Source organism: Mus caroli, unplaced genomic scaffold (genome assembly GCF_978045245.1).
Source record: "Mus caroli unplaced genomic scaffold, Mus_caroli_1 scaffold_15, whole genome shotgun sequence".
Lineage (NCBI taxonomy): Eukaryota > Metazoa > Chordata > Mammalia > Rodentia > Muridae > Mus > Mus caroli.
The window spans coordinates 21,058,175-21,067,705 of record NW_028227270.1 but is presented as its reverse complement, the minus strand read 5'-3'; positions in this window follow the sequence as shown (position 1 = coordinate 21,067,705).

Below are 9,531 nucleotides of genomic sequence, written 5' to 3'. Positions count from 1 at the left end.
ACACTGGCATAGCCTCACTGGAGATAGCTATATCAGGGTCATGTCAGCAAAATCTTGCTGGCATACGCAATGGTGTCTGGGTTTGGAGGCTAATTATGGGATGAATCCCCTAGTGGGGTAGTCTCTGGATGGTCCATCCTTTTGTCCTAGCTCCAAACTTTGTCTCTGTAACTCCTTCCCTGGGTGTTTTGTTCCCTATTATAAGGAGGAATGAAGTATCCACACTTTGGTCTTCGTTCTTCTTGATTTTCTTGTGTTTTGCAAATTGTATCTTAAGTGTTCTAAGTTTCTGGGCTAATATCCACTTATCAATGAGTACATATCAAGTGACTTCTTTTGAGATTGCGTTACCTCACTCAGGATGATGCCCTCCAGATACATCCATTTGCCCAAGAATTTCATAAATTCATTGTTTTTAATAGCTGAGTAGCACTCAGTTGTGTAAATGTACCACATTTTCTGTATCCATTCCTCTGTTGAGGGACAGCTGGGTTCTTTCCAGCTTCTGGCTATTATAAATAAGACTGCTATGAACATAGTGGAACATGTGTCCTTATTACCAGTTGGAACATCTTCTGGATCTATGCCCAGGAGAGGTATTGCTGGATCTTCTGGTAGTACTATGTCCAAGTTTCTGAGGAACCGCTAGACTGATTTCCAGAGTGGTTGAACAAGCTTGCAATCCCACCAGCAGTGGAGGAGTGTTCCTCTTTCTCCACATCCGTGCCAGGATCTGTTGTCACATGAATTTTTGATCTTAGCCATTCTGACTGGGGTGAGTTGGAATCTGAAGGTTGTTTTGATTTGCATTTCCCTGATGATTAAGGATGTTGAACATTTTTTCAGGTGCTTCTCAGGCCTTCGGTATTCCTCACTTGAGAATTCATTGTTTAGCTCTGTACCCCATTTTTAATGGGGTTATTTGAATTTCTGGAGTCCAGCTTCTTGAACTCTTTTTATATATTGGATATTAGTCCCCTATCAGATTTAGGATTGGTAAAAATCCTTCCCTAATCTGTTTGTGGCCTTTTGTCGTATTGACAGTGTCTTTTGCCTTACAGCTTTGCAATTTCATGAGGTCCCATTTGTCAATTCTTGATCTTACAGCACAAGCCATTGCTGTTCTGTTTAGGAATTTTCCCCCAGTGTCCATATCTTTGAGGCTTTCCCCCACTTTCTCCTCTATAAATTTCAGTGTCTCTGGTTTTATGTGGAGGTCTTTGATCCACTTAGACTTTAGCTTTGTACAAGGAGATAAGAATGGATCAAATCACATTCTTCTACATGATAACCATCAGTTGTGCCAGCACCATTTATTGAAAATGCTGTCTTTTTTCCACTGGATGGTTTTAACTCCCTTGTCAAAGATCAAGTGACCATAGGTGTATGTATTCATTTCTGGGACTTCAATTCTATTCCATTGTTCTACCTGTCTTGCACTGTACCAGTACCATGCATTTTTTTATCACAATTGCTCTGTAGTACAGCTTTAGGTCAGGGGCGGTGATTCCACCAGAGGTTCTTTTATTGTTGAGAATAGTTTTTCTATCCTAGGTTTTTTATTATTCCAGATGAATTTGAAAATTGCCCTTTCTAACTCAGTGAAGAATTGAGTTGGAATTTTGATGGGGATTGCATTGAATCTATAGATTGCTTTCAGCAGGGTACCCATTTTGACTATATTAATCCTGTCAATCCATGAGCATGGGAGATCTTTCCATCTTCTGAGATCTTCTTTAATTTCTTTCTTCAGAGACTTGAAGTTCTTATCATACAGATCTTTCACTTCCTTAGTTAGAGTCACACCAAGGTATTTTATATTATTTGTGACTATTGAGAAGGGTGTTGTTTCCCTAATTTCTTTCTCAGCCTGTTTATCCTTTGTGTAGAGAAAGGCCATTGATTTGTTTGAGTTAATTTTATATCCAGCTACTTCATTGAAGCTGTTTATCAGGTTTAGGAGTTCTCTGGTGGAATTTTTAGGGTCACTTATATATACTATCATATCATCTGCAAATAGTGATATTTTGACTTCTTCCTTTCCAGTTTGTATCACCTTGATCTCCTTTTGTTGTCGAAATGCTCTGGCTAGGACTTCAATACTATATTGAATAGGTAGGGAGAAAGTGGGCAGCCTTGTCTAGTCCCTGATTTTAGTGGGATTACTTCCAGCTTGTCACCATTTACTTTGATGTTGGCTATTGGTTTGCTGTAGATTGCTTTTGTTATGTTTAGGTATGGGCCTTGAATTCCTGATCTTCCCAAAACTTTTATCATGAATGGATGTTGGATTTTGTCAAATGCTTTCTCGGCATCTAATGAGATGATCATGTGCTTTTTGTCTTTGAGTTTGTTTATATAGTGAATTACATAGGATCCAAACTCTTACCCAGTAGTGTCACCATCTGGAAACCAAATTCTCAAACCATGAACTGCCTATGTGGGCATTTCACATTCAGACCACAGCATGAGCAAAGACAAAGAGTTCTCCACTAACATCTATATCTGACTATCTGCTGCCAACCTTTTTCTTTCCTGAAAAATATTTATAAATCTTATTTTTACTGTGCGTGTGTGTGTGTGCATTTGTGTTGTGCTCACGCGCGCACATGTATCTTAATTAAAGTTTCTCCACTATGACCAAAGCAACTTGTGGAGGAGAGGGTTTATTTTGCTCACAGTTTCATTTAACAGTTATTCATTAAAAGCAATGAGGGCAGCAACTCACTCAGGGCAGGAACTTGGAGAAAGAAGCTGATGTAGAGGTCATGGAGGGGTGATACTTGTCTGCTACCTCAAGCTAGCTCAACCTGCTGTCTTATTGAACTCAGGATGAGCAGCCCATGGGTAGCACCACCCTCAGTCGGCTGGGTTCTCTCCCATTGATAACTAATTAAGAAAAATGCCTTACAAAAAAATTTAAAGTAGTATTTTCTCACTAAGGCCCCCTCCTCTCTGATGACTCTAGCTTGTGTCAAGTTAACATGAAATTAGCCAGCGCATATGCCAGGTCATAGAGAGAGACTAAAGGTTAGGTTGTGGGAGTTGGTTCTTTCCATCCATCCTCTGGGTTCCAGATATCAAACTCAGGGCACTATGTTGGTGACAGGTAACTTGATGCATGGAGACATCTTCCTGGTCCAGCCTCTTCTTTGTTGTTTGTTTGCTTGTGTTTCGTTTTGTTGTCTGACACAGGATCTCATGGTAGACCTTTAGTGAAGACAGGAAGAAGATATGTGAGCAACTAAAAGTCAAGCTGCAGAAGCAGGGGAACCACCAGTTAGTGCTGGAGGTTACAGTATCTGCGGGATTTGTCAGGACCTCAGAGGAGTAATGAAACCTCATGAGTATTTCATTTTTGAATAGTTTGGAATATGGTTAATGCTGTGTGATCCAGTAAGACTTTTCTTTAGTGCTGAGAGTTGCTTTCATTTTGGTACTTTTTCTTCTGAAACAGGATGTCAGGCCAGTTTCAAGCTCACGGGTTCCTTCTGGTCTCAGACTCTTGAGTGCAAGAATTACAGCACTTGCTAGCACATGTGGAGCTTCTGAATGTTTTTCTGAGATCCTTCTCTCATCTTTAGCAATATAAATACCCCCACCCCAACAAAAGAGAAAGAAATACAAATTCCCTAAATGGTTCTTATTCAGGTGTTTCCTTTGCCATTGTATGAGATAGTTAGTAACCTTTTCATTCATACACTTGAGTCTCTTATCAGTCTAGGAAATTACCTTTTATTATTTATTTAATAATTCTCCTGATTTCTTTCTGGAATTTACATCTTCTATACAAGAATGTAGTTGATCAGTTATCATCTCATCTGTTTCTCACATATTTTTACTGTTTTACTAATCTTGATATGCTAGACAAGTATTCCTCCACTGAGAATCATCTAGCCTTGCTCTTTATTTCTACATAGTTGCTGAGGCTGGCTTTGAACTTGCTATGCATCCCAAGAAGACCTTGAAATAGCTGATATTATAGTATGTGTCACTACACTTGGCTTCTGATAATATGCATAAAATCTGATTAAACATATATACATATATGTATATAATCTGATCTCTCTCTCTCTCTCTCTCTCTCTCACACACACACACACACACACACACACATATATGTCCTAACCTGTGTGACAGTTGACAGGGATGGGGAAATCACCTGTGGAGAGAATGGAGGACAAGAGACGGTGAAGAATGGACAGCAAGTCAGGAGGTCTGATCAAGCTGACATATTTTTATTTTTCCCACACAGGTTATATACTGGTAGAAGCAGTATGTAGGGTGAGGGGGTATGGAGGGTTGCCTTGTATCTGGGAAAAGTGTGTGTTCTCAAGAACAGGATGTTGGCTGGGTAAAAAATTTCAGCTGAAAGAACAGAACAGAATGGGTTACTAGGCACCTGTCCACAAGATTTATAGATATTTGTTCTCAGCTGGCTTCAAGATCTATATCTATCTGTACAAAGCTGGACTGGTACTTTCACACAGAGACCAAGACTTTGTGCCAGTAAGCATGTATGGCTGACAAGGAAGTTATTGTTTAAGCAAGATCAATCCCAACACACACACGCGCACACACACAATTGTTAAGGCCTAGGTAAAATATTAAGGCCTAGGAAGAATTTATGGTCTAGGTAAAAAGGTAAGGCCTAGGTAACTGTTACCTGGCTAGCCTGTCATTTTGTGCTTTTACTAATATTATAAGGAAACTTGGTATATGTTGTATTTGCTGTTACTAGGAAACTTTCTTATGCCCAACTGGATTACATATTCTGTTCTGTTTTGTGCCCTTGGAAATTAATCATGGTAGAAGTCATGAGAACTGATTTTTATAGTTACCCACAATAAGCTTGGACCCAAACCAACCACCCAGCAGCACTTCCTGAACTTATGTATAAGCTTTTATGGTATAAGCTGCTCCTGGGATGGCCCCCAACATAAGAGAGACACCTGCATCAATATAAAAAAACTGTTTGGAATAAGACTTCCATTTTGAGTAGTGGTTGAGTAAAGTTTAAGTTCCCAAGACCTCCTTGGAATCTGACATCCTACTTGGCAGAAAGAAACAGGCATGTGGGCAACTGACATCCCAGCTGGCAAATTAAGACATGAATGTTAGGCAAGGCAAGTGCCCTGCCACAGTTGCACACCCCAACCAAAGGGAGAAGAATTAAGTGTACAACAAAGACATGTTCCTAAGGAGATTCCCTTATCCCTATATCCTGACTGGTGGAGTAATTTGGCACAAACAGATGTTTGTAAATCACAGCCTTAAAAAGCCCTGTAGTACCTTAACACAGGGTTACTCCTGAGCCTGAATCATGTCCCTGATCTTAGGGTGTGGCACTCAATAAACCATCCCTAGTTGCCTGAGATCAGTGTCTGAGTTGTTTGTGCAGTAATTCCAGACCCCAACAATAATCACACACACACACACACACACCCCACACAGAAATTTAGTAAAGTAACTTATAAGTTGTGGTCTGCTGAGAAGTGGGCATGGGGGAACAAAGGGAGTGGGAGAAAACCTGTGTCCCACCAGAGTTCCAGTGCTCTGGGCGGGTAGACAGGGAAAACTGCTGCATGCTTTCCATGAGGGCCCCGGATGGGTGTCTGGCTGCATGAAGCCATGGAACCCCAGCACTCCAGTGGGTGGACAAGGGGCAGCCTTAGGTACCAGGTTCTCTGTTTCAGGCATCCCAGACACCACTGGACACCGCGGAAGACCTGAGAACAAAATGGGGGCCCCAGGGGTGGCTCGGTCAGTCCCGGGGCCTAAGGGAGGAGAGGGTAGTGAGGGAGGGAGCGCTGGGTGGTTCCCACATGGGCGAGAGTCCTTGGTCTGGTCCATGGCTGGAGTACAGGAAGGACGTCCACCTGGAGGTTAGACATGGCTCTTTAGGGGAAAGCCTATCCCATCATTCAAACACTGTGGGCCTTGATGAGCAGACAGTCTATGTTTTTAGAGCTTTATTGTAGAAAGGCAGGGAGACAGAGAAAAAATAGAAAGAGAGAGAGATGCTGGCCATGGCCACATGGAAAGGATGGTGAAGGGATAGAGAGAATGAGAGCTAGAGAGAAGAGTAAGAAAGGTGAGAGCTTAAGGAGAGTGAGGAAGGGCTGAGCAGCTCCTTTTATAGTAGAGCTGGGCTATCTTGCTGTTGTCAGGTAACTGTGGGGAGGAGCATACCTGGCTATAGTTAGGCAACTGTGGGAGTGGAGTCTAGCCAGAGTGTCAAAAGCTTGGGACATTGTCTGCATGACTTATAGTCACAGAATTATGGAGATGGGGGCTCTGTGGTGTCAGGCACTTGTCTCTGGGAACATGGCTCACTGTTCTGTCTCTTGTAGAGTCTTCGACTGGGTCGCTGGAGCAAGCCCCATTATACCAAAACAGGCTGCCTTTCACAGCCCCACAGAGGTCTCTGTGGCTCTAAAATGGCTACCTTCCAATGGAAATGCAGAAAATCTGCTACTTGTTCAGTTCACAAGACTAGATTTCTCAGTACATTCACTCTTGTGCTAAAGTCACAAGGAATTCCTACAGATCGATCTGCTACTCTTCAGTCTATATAAATTCATGGAGAAGCAGGCTCTAATACCATGCTGAGGCATGCCTCAGCAACAGGACACATATACTTGCCAATGAGAGTGAGAGCAAGCAGACAAATGGCAAAGGAGTCCTTCTTCCATGTTCTTTTATGTGGGCTGCCACCAGAAGTTTCCAGATTTACAGTGAGTCTTCTGACCTCAAATTATCTGGATTCAGGGTGGGTCTTCCTGCTTCAAAGAAATCAATGAAGAAAATCTTCCTCTGACCAGCTGCTTGGGGGTTGCTTTAATCGAGATGTGCTCACGTTGATAACCAAAATTTGACACCAGAGGACTTGAACTTGATATGGATCTCAGGTTTTTCTTGAATTCCTACTCTTTCTGCATCCCTGGGATGACCCACTCCCAGGCATGCACCACGCCTGGCTTCTAATAACATCTTTAGATTTTGCTAAGTTACTTTCCCACAGTTCTTTCTAGTTTCCCTGACCATTCCTTAGTTATATAACATATAATCTGTTTGTGCACATATGTTCACACATGCATGTAGAGGCAAGGGGTTAAAGAGTGCCTTTCTTGACCACTTTCCATCCATTCTGTGAGACAATGTATCTCACTGAAGCTGGAGGTCTCCATCTCAGCTAAACCAACTGACCATGTGCTCAATGTGTCAGCCTGTCTTTACCTCCCCAGTGTTACAACACTGTCATAATACTCTGCCCTGTTTTGTTCGTGGGTTCTGGCAACCAAACTCAGGGCATCATGCTTGTGTAGCAAGCACTTTGCAGAACAAGGCATGTCCTCAATCCATTATTTAACTGTTTCTAGCTGATACTATCTTCTCGACTCTCTCCTACAGTCCTGTTTATGTTCACGTTTTCTTTTTTTTTTTTTTTTTTTTGGTTTTTTCGAGACAGGGTTTCTCTGTGTAGCCCTGGCTGTCCTGGCACTCACTTTGTAGACCAAGCTGGCCTCGAACTCAGAAATCCGCCTGCCTCTGCCTCCCGAGTGCTGGGATTAAAGGCGTGCGCCACCACGCCCGGCATGTTCACGTTTTCTTAATTGTCTATTTCTTCCAAGATTGTTGTCGTTTACCTCAGAGTTTATTTCTCAGATTATTTGCTCTCCTTCCATATGTAATGGTCTTTGGTCTAACAACTGGACAATTTCAAAGCAGATTGGATAAAATTGGGCCTGTAGATGCAATTCAGTGGTCAAATAGTTGTCTACCATGTGGGAAGCTCCATGTTCAATCCCCTGTACCAGGGTGAGCGGTCAAATTAGGAGTCAGTTGTTAGAATGACTGATTAGCATGAACAAACTTCTGAGTTCAATCACAATACCAAAAACCAGCTGAGAAGGCATACACCTGCAAATCCAGCACTCAGGGGGCAGAGGCCAGAGGATCAAAAATTTCAAGGTTTTTTTTCCTAACACAGTGGGCTTGAGGACCTCAGAGGCAACATGAGACTATATATATATGTATGAAAATATCAGGCAAATGGATGGTGTCAGGAGCCGACAAGGAGAAGCCAAAAACCAGCAGGTGATCTTCCTGAGATGAGTCCACCCATGATTATAATCTATAATGGGCGTGATCCAGTAGACAAGACCCAAGAAAAATCCATTTCAGGAAAGATTCCTGCTATTAATATGCCTTTCCTCTTATTATTAAATATATATAACCATCACTAGGTATTAACCTACACTTTTGATCAGATCTCTGCAGAACAATGAAGATGTACTGTCTTGATGCTATATAAATAGATGATTATTTAATCCTTAATGATGATTCTATAAGAATTTCTTAAATTGTAATAATTATTAAGCTCTTCTATAATACATTGCTATTAAATCCTTTCTGATAATGAAACCTGCAATGACAGCTTTGCCAGTCTTTAATATCATGAGTCAATTGCTTCTAAGATAGCAAGCAAGCATGTCCTACTCAAAGCACATTCCAAGAGGTTATAAAACTTAGCCAAAGGTCATAAAAGAGGGACTAACAATTTACTATAGGTATGAAGACAGAAGATAAAATATTGACTGTGCTTATCTATACAAAACTTCACTAACTACTTAGTCCAAAGAGTTTTAGTTTTTAACTCTTCATGAACCTGTGGAGCTGTGGCAGGTGATGAATATTTTGTCAGATAATTACTCCTAATGGATATAAACATAAACATTCTTTGTTGTAAACTTCTTATTCAATTTATGGTTTGAATTTATGTGTAACCTTGTGGTGAACTATTTACCTTGTGATCACGTATTCTGAAAGATGTATAAGTGCTGAGGACACAGAGAAGAAGAGCACTCCTTATCTCCCTTGTCTGAGAATCCCTTATCCTCTTTTTCTTATAAGCCATTTCCCCCTATTTCTTAGAGAACTTTCATAGGAGACTTTATAGTGAGAACTTAGAAATATAGGTTAAAATCAGTTCTTAAAGTGTCCCTTTTTCTTCCTGAGAGTTCAACTAGCAGGCTGGAAGTTAGAGCTGCTCAGTTCCTAGAGACAGACAAAGGCTACTTTCCTTAATCCCTTGTTTTAAGAGGAGGTGCTGATGCCAGAGGCTTTGGTTTCTGGCCTCAGAGGAACTCAGACTGGCAGGAAAGTGACTTCCAATTTAAGACAGGTAAATGTTTTATTATTAAACAGCAACTCTAAATATCTCACCTCCACTGACGCTCTCCCCTGCCACCTTACCTTCAAGAGAGAACCAAGAAAGAACAGCTGGGGATGGCCCCTGGCAGGATGGCACTACAAACGATTGTCCTGAGTCAGATAAAACCAGTCTCCAAAGGACAAATTTAGCATGTTTTATTGTACATGTGGGTATTAACTTTTAAGCTGTAGATATCTGAACTTCAATCTAAATAATCACAGATGTTAGGTAGCTAGTAAGTGAGCAGGGCAAGAAGAGGATCTTCCAAGGAAGGAAAAATAGAATATAGTGTGACAAAGAGATAAAGCCGGGAG